The sequence below is a fragment of the Nycticebus coucang genome, chromosome 18 (genome assembly GCF_027406575.1).
Source record: "Nycticebus coucang isolate mNycCou1 chromosome 18, mNycCou1.pri, whole genome shotgun sequence".
Classification (NCBI taxonomy): Eukaryota; Metazoa; Chordata; class Mammalia; order Primates; family Lorisidae; genus Nycticebus; species Nycticebus coucang.
This window is the reverse complement of record NC_069797.1, coordinates 13,737,563-13,754,385: the sequence shown is the minus strand read 5'-3', so window position 1 is coordinate 13,754,385 and position 16,823 is coordinate 13,737,563. Positions and strand designations below refer to the sequence as shown.

Here is a 16,823-nt window from a genome sequence, read left to right as displayed (position 1 = left end):
AAATGTTCCTTGTCAGAGCCTCGTACCTGAAGGAGTACCTTGTAATTCAGCTTACAAGGGTGCAGGGAACTGTGTCCCTTCAGTAGGGTGAACACATCTTGCTTTATAAACCTATCTTTTGCTCGATCTCTGTAGAGAGGAAGTTCTGTAAACCCCTCTCTCTCTTCCTCAAAAGGGAATTTATCTCATGCTTTAAAAAAGGTGATCTCTACAATTGAATATTGTTATATTTCATAAAAAGAAATGAGGTACTGAAACGTGCTACTACATGGCTGAACCTTGAAAATACTATGTTAAGTGAAATGAGCCTAACAAAAAAAGGCAAATATTGTATGATTTGCTTATGTGAAATATCTAGAACAGGCCAATTCATAAAGACAGAAAGAAGATGAAATGACTCCAGGAGCTTGGGGTTAAAGGAAGTGAGGAGTTATGACTTGATGGTTACTATTTAGAGTGATGAAAAGTTTTAGGTAGATAATGGGGATGATTGCACAGCATTGTAAATATAATTAATGCCACTGAATTGTACACTTTAGTGTGATTAAAATGGTTATTTATTTATTTAATCATAATTTAAAAAAATTAATAATGTGATATACCAAAATCATTGAATTTTACACTTTAAATCAATGAAAAAAATGGTATGTGAAATATCTCAATAAAACCATTAATTGAGAAAATACAATTTTTGTCATGTCAAGGACTAACAAAAGAGAGTACATGGAAATATGGTATTTGACTATATAAGTGAAGGTCCATTTATAGACTCTTTTTGCTTCAGTGAGCTTTATATCTATTATTCCAATATCTCAAATTTTTTAATTGAACATTCTTGATAAATCTTATCAATAAGATTTATCAATTTTATCAATATTCTTAATAAATAATCTTTGGGTTTCTAATCTTCATAAATTCTGCTTATATTATTATTTCTTTTATTTTGTGGACTTCAAGTTTAGTTTTTCCAGCTCTTAAGAGGGAAGTTTAGGTCATTAATTTAACCATTTCTTTTCTTTTTTTAGTAAGTCTTTTGTACATAGATCATAAATACATTTATGCCAATTTCAGTGTGTTGATTATTCGTATAAATTGGAGTGCTTACATCATACTAATCAACATAGCTTTCACCTCATTTACCCAATTATAGCATTAGGACATTTGTGTTCTACATATGATAGATACAACTTGTACTTGCAATGTGCTCCATAGATGTGGTCCCCCTACTATCCCCTATTATCCCTCCCACCCCCTCCCCTTCCATCTCCCTCCCCTTCCCTCCTTCATCCTAAGCTAAAGTTGTCTTTCATTTTTCATATGCAAGTGTGAGTTATTATAAATTAGTTTCACAGTAGTACTGAGTACATTGGATACTTTTTTTTCCATTCCTGAGATACTTTACTAAGAAGAATAATTTAACCATTTCTTACTTTCTAATGTAGGAATTTATTTATTTATTTATTTATTTTTTAATTAAATCATAGCTGTGTACATTAATGCAGTCATGGGGTACAATGTGCTGGTTTTATATACAATTTGAGATATTTTCATCAAACTGGTTAACATAGCCTTCATGGCATTTTCTTAATTATTGTGTTAAGATATTTATATTCTACATTTAGTAAGTTTCACATGTACTAAAGTGATATATTTCCCTCTTAGCATTGTTTAGTGCCATTCCACAAATTGTGATATGTTGTCATTTCATTATCATTTAGTTCAAAATGTTACTAATATCCTTTTTCAAATATTAAAATTTCTTCTTTGATCCATAAATTATTTTAAAAAGTTGTATTTTATCTTCAATATTGGAAATTTTGAAATATTTTATTATTGATTTCTAATAAATTACATTAGGATCAAATAATATAATCTGAAATTCTCAATCTTTTCAAACTCGTTGAGACTTATGGTCCAGTCTTTGGTAGTTTTCCATGTGTGCTGAAACAAATGTTTTTCACTTCGGTTTTGGTGTACAAGTCTCTGTAAGTGCCAATTCAATCTTCTGAATTTTTATTAATAGTTTTTGCTACTTGGTCTATCAATTACTGAGAAAGAAGTATTAAAATCTCCAGCCCTGACTATGAATTTCATTATTTTCCTTTTAGTTGTGTCACTTTGTTTCATGAATTTTTGTTCTCTTAGTGGTTGGATATATATACTGTTATATATGTAATTATTAAGCCACCTGGTGAGTAATCCCTTTTATCATTATGTAATTCCCCTCTCTCTTTATAACTTGAAGTTTACTTTGTCCAACATGAGTACAGTCCGCTAATTTTATTAGACTTAAGGATTTCATAACATACCTTTCAAGTTATCTATGTCTTTGTATTTGAAATTTGCCTCTTGTAGACAAATTCTAGTTTGGTCTTTTTATCCATTTGGTCAATATCTGCCTTTTAATTATGAACATTTAAGGCATTTACACTTAATGTAGTAAGTAATGTGGTTGGGTTTAAGTCTATTACCTTGCTATTTGTTTTCCATTGTACCTTCTGTTTTAATTTCTTTGTTGTTTGTGTTTGTTAGTTTTTGTTTATTAGTTTTTTGTTCTTTGTTCTTTCCTCCCTTTTGGGGGGTTCATGGAATAACTGTCAGTGTTAAATTGCATTTCCTTTTTTACCTTTTAGGTATTCCTTTTTGTTTTCCTTCAATTAAGAACTTTTATAATAGCTTAGAGCCTATTTACAATGAATACTGTATCTCTTCACGCTTTAACACAGATACTCATTACCTCCTTCTTTCTCTTTTCTCCTCACTTTACACCAGACACTTCTCACAGTTTCTTTTCATTCTCATCTCACAAATATAATATATTTGTATAATATATTTATATTGTATAATATATTTATACAACAGTATAATTCCACTTTCTCATCCCCTATTCTTTGTACAATTATATCTTTTATTTCTATGTAAATTATAATTCTCATGTCACCATGTATTTATGTATTTACTTATAATTTAATAAGTCATAATTTAAGAAAATTATAGAAAACTTGAATTTTATATTTTCCTACTTATGCATATTTTTCCAATGCTTTCCATTACAGATAGATCCAGGTTCCAATCTAACACCATTTCCTTTCAGCCTGAAAGGCATAGTCTAGCATCTCAAAATTCTGTTTTCACTTACTTAAAAATCTCTTCATTTTGCTCTGTTTTTTGAAGGATATTTTTTTCTGGATATAGAATTCTAGATTGATAATTGTGGGGGTGGGTATGATAAATATGCTGCACAATTTTCTTTCATCTTCCATTGTTTTTAGTAAGAAGTCGAGGATTATTGTTCCCTTGTATATACAGGGTTCTACAGCTCCTTTATTCCCCTACTGCTTTCAAGATTCTCTCTTAATCTGATGTTCATCAGTCTAACTAGGATGAATATAGATACCATTATTTCTATATTTATTGTACTTGGATTTGCTCACTATCTCAGATTTGTAGAACCATGTTTTTCATCAAATATGGAAGATTTTATTCATTTATTTTTCAAATATTTTCTTCAATATTCTTCAACTTTATTTTATGTTTCAATACAATTTCCTACTTCTTTAGGATCTCAGTTGCATTCTGATCAAACCATTATTTACTGTCCCCTTTGAGGAGGCTGGTCTATCTAGTTTTTATTATTTTTTTTTTTCTCTATTCGGATTGGGCAATTTCTATTTAATTTTCTATTTACATTTAAGTTTTACTATTTATTTTGCCACTTCTAATTCACTATTAAATCCATTAAATAACTTTTTAACTTTTTTTGTACTTTTTAGTTCTACAATTTTCATGCATTTTTCATTTATAGTTTTTTTTTTTTTTTCTGGTTGGTTTTCCTGTGTTTTCATTATATAAGATTGGATTTTCTTTAACTCTTTGAACATATTTATCTTTATTTTTTGAACATAGCTTTCTACTTGTTTTTGCATGAGTCATTTTTTAAATATTTAGCATTATGGATAATATAAGTATTGTAAAAATATATAACAAAGACTCTAGATTCCATTAATATCCTCCGGAGGGTGTCCATTTTTGTCCTAGCAAATAAGTAAATTACCTGCTGGTGACTTTCAACTTGTAGGCTTTCAAAGAACCTCTAACTTAGCAGTTTCTGTCTGTCAGGGTTTGATTGCAAGTTTTGTTAGAGTGGTTCTAGATTAAGTTTTATTCTAAAGCTTGTTTTCGACTCTGAAAGCATAGTTTTTCTGTTGTTTCAGCACAATGCCAAGATGTCAATGAGTTATTGAGATCTCTGTACTCTGGTAGGGCCATTGTGCTCTCATCCTTGGGCACTGCACTGCCCCCAGCAAGGGTTGATTTTTAGTATCTATTCTATCTCATCCCCCAAGTCAGCGGCTGTTAGCCCTGGATGGACTCACCCTCCGCAGTGCCATATCTTCTTCAGCAGCAGACTCACAGGAGATTCCTTCACAAAAACTTCTGGGGTTGACTCTCTTATAGAGAGTTATAGAAACTCTGTAAGAGACTCTCTTATAGAGAGTTATAGAAACTCTCTATAAGGAGTGTTTCTTCCTTTCTATTGCTCTGACTCACAGATTCCAGACACTTCAGCTGCTCTGAATTTTTATTTTTTTCTCTTCAGCTCAGCAAAACTACAATGTTTTGCTCTGAATCCAGCTCTCTGTTCTCTGATCTTAAAAATATCTCAAGGAGGCGGCACCTGTGGCTCAAGGAGTAGGGCGCCGGTCCCATATGCTGGAGGTGGCAGGTTCAAACCTAGTCCTGGCCAAAAACCACAAAAAAAAAAAAAACTCAAGGAAAAGAGCAAAACAATTATGGGGTTTCTAGTAGGTTTTTGTTTTCTCAGGAAGTCTTACACTGCCTCTTCTTTATGACCTGACAATAACGGCCTCATATATTATTCTGTAATAATTTTGCAGTCGTTTAATAGGGAGACTAGTCCACTACCAGTTACTAACTTGTGTCCAGAAGCAAGAAGCTTCTCACAAAAAGTTATTATTAGATGAAAGATAATAAGGAGACAAATAATATCCACACAGATAATTAAAGTATAATGAAAGATGAGCCTTAGGACATAGCAAACCCATAACATTTTATTCCCAACCAAGATAAAAGACGTTAAGTATATCATACAATAGCATGAAAGAACAACATAAATCAGAATTAGGAACATTCAGAAATGAAGTGCCAAAATTTAGAAAAGATTTATAAGTTTAAAAATTAGAAATCAAAGCTTAACCTCATAGGAATGCAGATAAAAAACACAGTAGTGCTCTAAGCAATATAAAAAGTGAAAAGAAGGAATTTTTAAAAATCAAAAAATAAATAAAATATCAGAAATAGTAAATATTTGTGCAAATATAATATGCTAGTCTTTGCCCCTTGAGTTCTTTAAAGTATGTTTTATAGTCATTAGTAAAAATTGTAGCATTGTCTGATGGAGTTTTCAATGAATGATACACAAAACAATATAAAGTGAGGAAATACAGGGATCTAGGCAGAGGTGAAATTTCTACATTTCACTTAAACTGGTGAAATATGAATTCAAATAGACCAAAAACTCTATTTTTATTATTATTAATTACTACAGTAATCAGTAAAACTGATACATATAATACTAAAATGCAAAATAGATAAATTAGAAGGGAATATTTAAAAATATTTAAATGTCACAAAAGAAGAAAGGAAAGGACAAACATAAAAAAATAAAAGAAATAAACAGAAAAAAACAATAAGAGTGCACCTATAACCAAATATATCCGTGAGTACATTAAATTTACATGATCTAAACACAATTCTAGATAAAGATTGTCAGAATAGATTTTAAAAAGACACAATTACATAAAATTCACTTTAACATAATGTTATACATACATTAAAAATAGAAGAATTAAAAGCATGGATAAACATAGGCCATGCCAATGCAAGTCAAAAAAAGGCTAGAGTAGCTAAGTTAATATTAGACCAAGTATACTTTAGACCAGAGAATATTAGCAGAGACATTGCACATTAATCAAAGGAATGAATTCGCTGAAAAAACATAACCAAGTTAAATGTAATACATATAACAACAGAATGTTAAAAATACATGAAGCAAAAACTAAAAGAACTGAAAGAGAAATAAACAAATCCACAATTAATGTTGAAAACTTCAACACTCTTCTCTCACTAACACATAAACTAGTAGAGAGAAAATTAATAAGAACATAGAAGAAAAAATGCTGTCATGAAAACTCGTACAGATATCAACCTTGGCAGAGAATTCATACAGAAGACCCAAAGGCAACCACAGCAACAACAAAAATAAATAAATGGGACCTGATCTAATTAAATAGCTTCTGCACAGCCAAGCACACAATCAAAAGAGTGAATAGACAACCCACAGAACAGGAGAAAATGTTCACAAGCCCTAAATCTGACAAAGGACTGATAACCAAAATCTACAAAAGAAATAAGAAATACACAAGCAAATCAAGAAGAAACAACCAAACGACCTCATTAGAAAGTGGCCGAAAGACATGAGCAGAAGCTTTCAAAAGAAGATCAACTAGTGACGAATAAACTTGTGAGAAAATGCTCAATATCTCTACTCATCAGAGAAATACAGAACAAAACCACAATGAAATACCACCTAACTCCAGTGAGAATGAAGTTTATCAAAAAGTTCCAAAACAACAGACCCTGGCATGGATGCGGAGAGAAAGGAACACTTACAAACTGCTGGTGGGACTGCAAACTAGTACAGCCTCTATGGAAATTCCTCAGAGAACTAAAAGTAGACCTACCATTTGCTCCAGCAATCCCATTACTAGAAATTTACTCAACTTGCTTTTTGCTATGGAAGATATAATTTATGCACATAGGGAAAAACCATAAATTAGACACATAACCCTTCTACCTACAATTCCAACCCTCTACCAAAGGCAACCACTGTTAATTTTTTTTGTTATTGTTGTTCTGTTTCTGTGAAGCAACAGATACAAAACAACAACAATGCTTTGGCATATCTAATTTATATATATTAGATATATAAATTCATTTTTACTGGAATTCATTCATAGTAAACAACTATGCTTATCACCCAACATCCTTACTAATTCAGGTTTGCATAATAAACTATCCTCCTTCCCTCACTCAATGTCATTTGTGTATCGGACTTTAACCCTGAGTTGATATGTTTCCTTTGTCACAGAAATTGCATCAGGAATGGGAATAAGCTACAAGTTGGCCCAGTAAGTGCCAAAGAAACTTAATTTTAGGGAATTTTGTCTCAGCTATTGAGCAAAGAAAATCCATTTGAATTTGGTACAGTCAAAATGTTGTCTAGCACTGTTAGAAACTATGCCCTGTAGAGCCCAAGAAAAAAGCCAGCAAGCAGAGTGAAGACCAGAGTCTGATAATATTGTTTTCAGCCTTGACCAGTTATACCTGAAGTCTAAATTTAAACTTTGCAGTATACATGAGATAATAAGTTCCTTGATTGCAAATTTGGATTGAGTTTTCTGTAAGTTGCAACCAGAAAAAAAAACAAAAAACAGTTCTGATGCTACATCTTTCTGAGAATATATTAAAGCTGTGTAAATACACACACACAACTCCCATTGTTAGAACTCAGGATCCAAATAGATTCAACTAAATTATGTTTTATAAATTCTTTGATTCACTTCTCACTATCTGAAACGCAGTAATAAGATAAATTTGAATAACATAGTATCTCACTGAACTTGCTTTCTAAACTCTTGCTATTTGAACAGATCTATCTGTGTGTAAGGAAGATGGGATGTATTTTATATACAAACTGTCTTGGAGATCTTCCATATCAGCTCATAGAGATTACTTTTAGTGGCTGTAAAATTTTTTGGTGTAGCATGTGTAAATATTCCATTGAAAGTCGTAAAGTTTTGTACAATGCCCTGCTACTCCAAACATCATATACATGAGTGTATCTAAAGATAAATGTGTGTGAGTATATTTAAAGATTTGTCCTTAACAGTAAAATTGCTGGACCACTCTTACAGCTTTTCTCTTACCATTTGATAAGAGAAAATCAAGAGTTCACTCTGGACTTGTTAAGAATAGGAGCAGGAATAGGAGCAGGTCTTGAAGGAAATATCCTCGCACTTATTTAAAAATGACATATTTCATCATAAAAAGAGGTTTTCACATTTTTATAAAATTGTTTTCCTCATCTATTAACTTTTGAAATGATTAATTATATCAAAAAATTTCTAGATATCGAACCATCTTTGCATTGTTAGGAAAAATCTGTCTTGGACTTGATGTGATAATCTTTTGAAAATCATATTATTTCATTGTACCTATTAAGGATTTTTACAATTTTTTAATATGTATGTACTTTTCATTTTTTGTTGTATCTTTCTCAGGTTTCGCAAATCCTCTTAAGCAAGATGAGAATATTATCATCTTTTTATATCAAATAAAACAATTATATAGCATGTGTCTTATTTGTGATACAAAGGCTTACCCATAAATTCTTAGGAGCCAAGGATCTCATCTGGAGATAATTCCTTAAAAGAAATGGAATAGCCAGGCATGCTGGCTTACACCTTTAATCCTAGCACTCTGAGAGGCTGAAGCAGGTGGACTGCTTGAACTCAAGAGTTCAAGACCAGCCTGAGCAAGAGTGAGACCCCATTTCTACTAAAATAGAATTAACTGGACATTGTGGTGGGCTCTTTTAGTCCCAGCTACTTGGGAAGCTGAAGCAAGAGGATCTCTTGAGCCCAAAAGTTTGAGGTTGCTGTGAACTATGATGCCATGACACTCTGCCCAGAGCAATGGAGTGCAACTCTGTCACAAAAAAAAAAAGAAAGAAAAAGAAAAGAAAGAAAGGAAAGGAAAGGAAAGGAAAGGAAAGGAAAGGAAAGGAAAGGAAAGGAAAGGAAAGGAAAGGAAAGGAAAGGAAAGGAAAGGAAAGGAAAGGAAAGGAAAACTAAATTGAATGAGCTATCATAGCTATTAATTTGGCATAGTTTTTTACATTTTGAGTCAGTTTTGGTCATTAAACTAAAAAAATCCATTTCAAATACAATTTTTATTTTATGAGTATGTACATATATTTCTTCTTTTATTTTTTCAAAATTTTATACAATCTGTTTTATTACTGTGCGTATTCTTATTATTCTCATATATATATAATATATATTTTTCCCTTGATTAGATATGACAAAGCATTATCTCTTTTTCTGTTTTTTTCAAAGAATCAGTTCTTGAATTTATTAATTCTATCACTCTGTCTTCTAATTCATTACTTTTTATTTTTCTCTTCACTTTCCTTCTTTACTTCACTGCTCTGGTTCTGATTATGAGAACATTTTCTTTGTTCTTTCTATTTTAATAAAATTACAAGACAACAAATTTTCCTGTGACCAAATCTTTGGTTGTGTTGATATATTTTTAAAAGGTGTTTTAATGACTATTATTTTCTGAGCAGCTCATTACTTCTAATTTGATTTCCTTTTATCCACAATAAATTTGAGACATATTTGTGTTTTGTTCCACAAACACCTTAATCCTAACCTATATTTAAAAGACAAATTTAAACACATGTAAAAGCACAACAAATAGTATAACTTTCTATCAGCAAATGGTGTATTTATAAATAATTTTAATTATGAATTATTTATATTATATAACCATATTTACATTTTAAAATCATCACTACATATTATAAATAATCTTATTATTTATAAATGAATCTATTAATGTATTCTCAAATTTGTAAGTATTTCATTAAAAACCAAACAAGAAAAAACTGTATATATGATGGTAAATTCTCTGCAATGAGAAGCTTTGGTTAAGGAAATATTTTTTCCTGTCTCATCCATTTGAAGAAATATTCTGCTTAGGAGAGTCAAGTTGGTCACAACTCACACACATATTTCTCCTTACTTGTCTTTCTCCCTCTGGGGTGACACAGACTTACATTGCGCCAATCAATTATGAAAGAAAAGTGCATTTCTTTCCACTAGAGTTGCCAGCCTGGTAGCAAGTAAGCTAAGGCTACCTTTGGTGATTTTGTGGCCACACTGGAAAAGCTTGTCTTGGATAGACAAGCCAGCATGAGTAGAGCAGAGAAGGTGTTCATTCTGCCAAGACAGTTGGAGCCCTGGTCCCGTCTTTCTGAAGCTGGTTGCACCTCTATGCTTTCCTTTATTTTTTTCATTATTTGGTTATGCAAGCTCCATGTGGAAATTTGTGAAGCCCAGATAATCTTGATTAATAAAAATACTTATGAATTCTCTCTATAAAGATGAATACTCATCAAATATACTCTCAGCTATGAAGCTTAGGGCTCTGATGTGAAGGCTGGAGATACACATGACGTAGGCAAAGGAATAAAGGTTGATACTGGAGCATTTGCTCTGTCCACTTGTTGAGCTTTTGCTGCCTAATGGGAGAGGAAGCTTGCTGATTTTTCTAAAATAGTACAGGGTATTGTTTGAGTATGTATCTTTGACAGGGCACATACTGCAACATGAACCCAATTCAGAGCAGAATCAGTGGTGCTGAGGTTGTCTCAATATCACTGGACCTCGGAAATTTCACAGGGGCCCCAGAGCTTTCAGAGTGAAAACATCAATCATCCATGCAGTGATGCCGGATTAATTCACATGTTCAAATGCATCTGGTCATGACGAAGTCGTGCCTTCAGAGGATGACTTGCGTTTGAAGCTTATCCTCCAGCAAGGCTTACTGAGATCAATAAATGGCTCAAAGCACTGCGGACCCACTCTGCTCTTTCATGTTTTCCTTTGCATAATGACGAAAACAAATCAAGGGGCCTTTGGAGTCATTTTCTCTATGTAGAACAGTCCCTTTGGGGCCTTGTGGGTAAATGCCTTAAATAGGTAAGCTTTAAATGTAGTAGAGACTTCTTGTTCAAAAGAGGAAATAATGTTCATTTTAAGGATTAGCTGCAAAAAGTGCAGACTAAAGAAAGAAAAAAATCATTGAACCTTAAAAAAGAACTTTGGGAGAAAAAACCCTCAGGCTATGCAGTGTGAATGTATCTCATTTTTTCCAAAATCATGCAGTTAAGAATTTTCATCAGAATAAAACATCACTCAAGGTATTGTTTGAAATGACTTGTTATTTAATTAAGTGGACCATTTAATGCAAGCTGACTCATCCTTAACTGTGTGTATGTGCAGTGTATATGTGATCAGTACTCCAAAGATAGTTTGCAAAACTTTGAAAAGTTTATAGAATCCTTTTGAAGCATCTGCTAAATATTTCTTTCATTTTGGAGTAGTTTTAGAGACATATTTCACTTTATCCACATCAGAGTTTTGCTTTAGCAAAACATATATGGAGAATTTTTTTACCAAAAGAAAAAAAATAATTTTTTTGGAAAATTCTCTTTTTTAAACTCTTGATAGTTCACCAGGACCAGGAGTAGAAGTATGAACTCCTAGAGTTAGTGTATCTGCAAGGTATTAGCAAACCATTTCCTTTTAACCTTCAGCCCTCTGCTGTAAATTTTAACTTTTGTAATAAGGTTCAAAGGGTGACACTAATGGAAGTCCACAAAAATGAAAGCCTGGATGTGTTTGTACAGGCTAAACTGAGCAATCCTTGAACTCAACATAATGGGCACACAAATTCCAGCACTTTCGGTTCAGTTTTACTAAAATTCTCAAGTCTGTGTGTCCTCTAAATGCTGAGGAAAGTGGTTGTTTCAGACAACCTGCAGAGTTAGGAATGAACTAGTCCCTGTATTTAATCTTTTGGTGGTTTTATTTTTTTCAGGCCACTTATACTTTGACTCTAAACTCTTCAAGGATTGTCTTTCTTCTTCAAACTCTACTATTCCCTCCATTTCCTTCTATAGTAAGAAGTGTCTGAACTCTCAGGGAAGATGCTTTCTATATGAGAAATACCAGATAGTCATCACAACATTTTCTAAAGTCAGATAAAACTAGGACTAAAGTGTGTCTGCTCGGGTTTTTTGGGGGGAGGTGGTGTTGCTGTTGTTTAGGCATCAGAGTTTTCTGAAATCCCAACCCTCAGCCTGACCCATGACTGGCAGAGTGCCTCAGAAACTTGCTCATTACGCTCCATGAATAGCAACGTTCCCTGGTTATTGCAATCAGTGTCCATCAGTTGGAGAGCCATGCAGATGTAATGGCCTGGCTGATGAATCACATTTTATGATGCAAATGGCCCTGAGAGGAATTGTGTTCCCTGTATCCCAGCTCCTTTCTCTTTTTAAAAAATCTCATTTTCAATGTCTTCCGTGTAACATTTTAAAAGTTATTTTTATTGTTTTTGTTTCTTTAGAAAAAAGCCTATTGTAAAAGTAAAAAAAGAAAAGAAAAGAAAAAAACTTGCATGACCAAATCACAAAAGAAAGTTAGTTCTAAAAAGTAACAAAAGAAAATTAAAGAATCTTTTTTTAATTTTTATTTTGTTCTATGTTTACCATAGGATTGGGGAAAACAAAAAACACAAAAAATTTTCTTAGATGACATGGTCCCAAATTCTTTAAAGAGGAAAAAGTTTGTTGTAATGCTCTTGCAATGCAGCTTTTGTAACTAAATTAATATTTTAAAATCTTATAATGTGTATTACCTCCAGCTGTTATTAGAAATAATTTATTGTGAGCCTGTCAGATGTGAAGGGAAATTGATGAACTGACGATGTAGGGGAGAATGATACAGTGGAATGATTTTTCTTTTCACTTAAAATAACATGAGGAAAACACTGTTAAATTATCTTGATGTTATTTATTCTTGATAAGAAATCTGATTTTTTTTTTAACGAGAAAAAGTTCATAGCACAAAACATATCCTGGCTGTGGTGTATGGCTAGGATCATCTCCACACTCTCTCACAATCTGTGTGTCTCAGCACACAGCGAGCATCCTCGGGCAGCACACATTTCACAGATTGTCCCAGAAATCTCAGCAAGTCCTCAGACAGGTCCTCTTCTGTGTATGTGGGGCAGGCTGCCTCTCTTTGCTGCCATCCCCGCACTCTGCCTCCCTCTTTCTCTTTCCCTCTTTCACTCTTATTCCCAGCAGATTGAAGAGTTTGTAAGAGATTTCTTTTCCTACTCCCTCATTCTCCTGTCTTATCTCACAAACATATTTGTGAGCAGCTCATTGTTATTAAACCCTACCCTCACTTTCTCATTTTATGAACTATCCTTTCATCAATTTTCTTAATAAATACCTCTCTGAGTCATAAAATAGGCCTCCCTAACATCAAAATATTTGCCCATTTATCTTCTGATGATATGAACAGCAAAGTTTCACCATCTGTCTCTTACATTTTTTCATAAAATGTTACTATTTATTTATTTATTTATTTATGACAAAGTCTCACTCTATTGCCCAGGCTAGAATGCCATGGTGTCAGTGAGCTCACTGTAACCTCAAACTCTTGGGCTGAAGCAATCCTCCTGCCTCGGCCTCCCAAGTACCTGGAACTAAAGACATCACATGAAACCATGCTAATTTTTCTACTTTTTTAGTAGAGACCAGGTCTCACTCTTGCTCAGGCGGGTCTGAATGAGATTGTCCTGCTTTGGCCTCCAAAGTGCTAGGGTTCCAGGCATGAGCCACTGCGTGCAACCACACTATGGTTATTTCTATCCATTCTCTCTCTCTACACATAGGTAACAGAGATTGTGTTTGCAGCGTCTGAGATTTTCCATGGAAGACGCAGAGGTGCTGTCTGCCTCCAAGACACCCCTGTCTCTTGCCTGATATGTGACTTAACATGTGGATGCAGTCCGCTTAATACAGGGCTGAACTTTTATAATGCCCACCACTTTTATGACTAGCAATCATCCAACCCCAAATTTTCCATAATTGTGACTCTGTTTATAGTCTAGCCAGAAATGAACCCCACCACACCCGCTCTGCTTACCAACAACTGGAGGGACAAAATGCATGATATCACATAACTGTAAAACAATTTGATGCCAGACTTTTTTAGTGGTCACTGAGTTGAGGCTTTTCTGCATGTTTGACTTAACTTATGGAGCTGACTCCAGCTGTCCTCATTAGCTGTGTTTGGGAGGAAATAGCTTTTCTTCTGCATTGACTCTTATGGTACATCTGAGTCATCTATTTTTTTTCTTTTAAAGAATTTAACTATTTACATTTTCCTTGGGCTGCCTCCATTATTTCAGGAAGTAGACCTAACATTTTTATTCCTACAAATTCCAACTATTAGATAATCATATTCATGGAATTGAATGTCTACAATTTTGTCTCCATAAATACCTCTTCAACTGAGTATACATATGAAATAGCAGGTCTTATCCAGCTTTTTATATGCTTTTAGCTCCTAGTACCATGCTTTGCAGACAGTGATGCTGTTTGATTAATTTTAAATCTAGGGCATGGGTTTTCCTTCATTACTGGTTTCTTCTAGCTACAGTCCCTAGCCCAAGGGTCTATTTCATCTGGGTAAAAATAGCCACTGTTATTTCCCCAATACTTAGTTAAAACTGCTCTGTACACAAGAGATGAAGGGTGTCACTTACATAATGTAAGGGAAAGGGACCTTGAATGCTTCTTTCTCCTTCACTCTAGTTTCTTCATTGTCCTGCTGTGATTTGCTTTCCCATACAATATACTTTCATCTCTACTTCCACCACCATCATTGCCCTGAGTGAGCCGCTTCCCAGGCCACTCCAGACTCTGCCCTAACTCCTATAGACTCTCCCACAGACAGCCAACTTCTCACCCAGACTTCAGCCACAGATGCCTGGGCTGTCCCTGCTCGAGACCCTGCTCCTATCCAGACTCACACCTGCTGCTGCATCATCTCAGTATGGGGGTTGTCTCAAGCCCAGAGGATTCTTGGCATGTACATGGCCGCCAGTGGCTGGATCCTCAAAGGACTTGGCTGCCGGGTTTCATCTTCAACTACCTATTGAGGAACCAGTCCTCTGGGCAAGATGCAGATAAAGAGATAATTTCTTTTCTCTCTACCGCTCCCACTTTCATGGGAAATCACTTTGATGGGAAAACCAGAAACACAGTGCAGGGCCCTCCAACTTGTTATTTAACAAATGCTGATATTGCTAGACCTGGTGTGACTCCAGCTGGGTATGCAGAGAACAATCTGACACAATCCGTGTTCAGAATCCACAAAGGAAGACACATTTGAAAAAAGGTTTAGGTTCCTTTCCTTTAACATCCTGAAGGAGCTGGAGTCAGAAGGCAGAGAATGAAGCCTTCACCCTGGCCAACCTGAGCACTGCCAGAGCCAAGCCCAGCAGGGCTGATGTCCAGTCGGAATGTGGGGACTCCCCTCTGGTTCCCTGTAGATCTGATTCGGGCCTCATGTCTACTCCCTCAGATCATCACCCAAGCTGCAACTCCAGTTTCCTAATACAGGTTCCTCCCAGCTACAGCAATATGTCCTTCAAGTACGAGGACACAGAGCCTGTGGAGCATAAAAATTTGTGTACACTGCAGAGGGCAAGGAAATACCACAGGGAGCCTGCCTGGCAGACGTACAACCACCCCCTGATGACTGGGACGTGGACATGAGTGTGTACTGAGACAGAGATGGTGGAGACCAGGATGCCCAAGCTCTGTCCAAATGCATCTGAGATGATCAGGAAGATGTTTCTGTGATCATATGCCAGGTGGGTACCTTTGAGCTTCACACCAGGGGCACTGGGTGGAAGGTGGTGGAGGACAAGGCTGGGCCAAAGGTCAGGGCCAGGGCAGCAGTTGCTCAGGGGTGCCTGAGGCCCTGGATGGTGATGGCCAACACCCCAGATGACAGTGTGGATTGGGGTGCCATGGAGAGAAGCTGCAGCCATTTGGACAACTGAAAAGGCCCTGTGGAACTGGTGAGGGCCTCATCTCCACTATCTGTGTTGAACCTATACCCCCAGGACCAGGGGGAGTCACTGCTCCGCCACCAGCCACCCACTAGCATGAAGTTTCGGACAGATACCACCTTTGTGAGGGGTTCTGGTTGTGCCTCAGACAGCCCCCAAGAGTCTGAGTGACTGGATTGGGGGCTTCTTTGGTCAGAATTAACTGGGAGCTACAGGAAAACCCTCTTCCTGGCATTATTGATCACCAATGCAGAAAGGAGCCTGGGAGCTGACTTCTTGGCTTTGTTAGGTGCTTCACTCCGAGCTTGCCTGCAGCTCTCTACTTCAAGGGTGTATTTACAAAATCCTTGGAGATTAGCCCTTAATAAGTCTTCGCTTAATAGTCTTCACTTCACTTCACTTCACCTAACCCTAGCCCCTGCTGCCTACCATGGGCACCTGCAAAGCATGGACTGGGTGAGCTTATCAGCACCATCTTCCTTGGGGAGTCTGAGGGGTTACCATGAGGACCAGAAAGGGGGATGAGGGGGTTGTAAGAGGAAAGCATTTGTGCTGCTCAAAGGAAGACATGGTTTGGGGCGGGCCCCTCACCTGTGGAGACCCAGCAGGGCAGAGTCCATGGTGGGTGGGATTTGCCACGTAACAGAAGAATAAAGAAGTTCCCTAATGAAAAAATAAAAAAGAGAGAGATATGTGTTCATGAAGCCCCATCTGAGATGCATGTGTGAACAGGAAACAAGAAAGGTCTCCATACCTGTCTTCCACCATTTACAGACCAATCACCATCAAGAGCTTCACAGCAAATAATAGAGAAAAGCTGCATTTTTTTTTTAAACCAATTGGGGTTGGGTCATCCTGTAGATGGAAAAAAAAAAGATACTAAATAATAATGGATGCTCTAAATTAATCCAGGGAAAAGTAGATGTAGGGAGATTTGAGGAGCAGGAATAGATAACAGCAACACCATGGAAATGGGCAAAGAAGACCCCAAAGAAGAACACAGGCTTATAAAA

At 35.6% G+C, this 16,823-nt stretch overlaps 1 pseudogene; it reads left to right on the top strand.

The window, feature by feature from the left end:
- The first annotated feature begins 14,786 nt into the window (after window positions 1–14,786).
- Window positions 14,787–15,981, top strand: LOC128571018 (uncharacterized; annotated as a pseudogene).
- The last annotated feature ends 842 nt before the right edge of the window (window positions 15,982–16,823 follow it).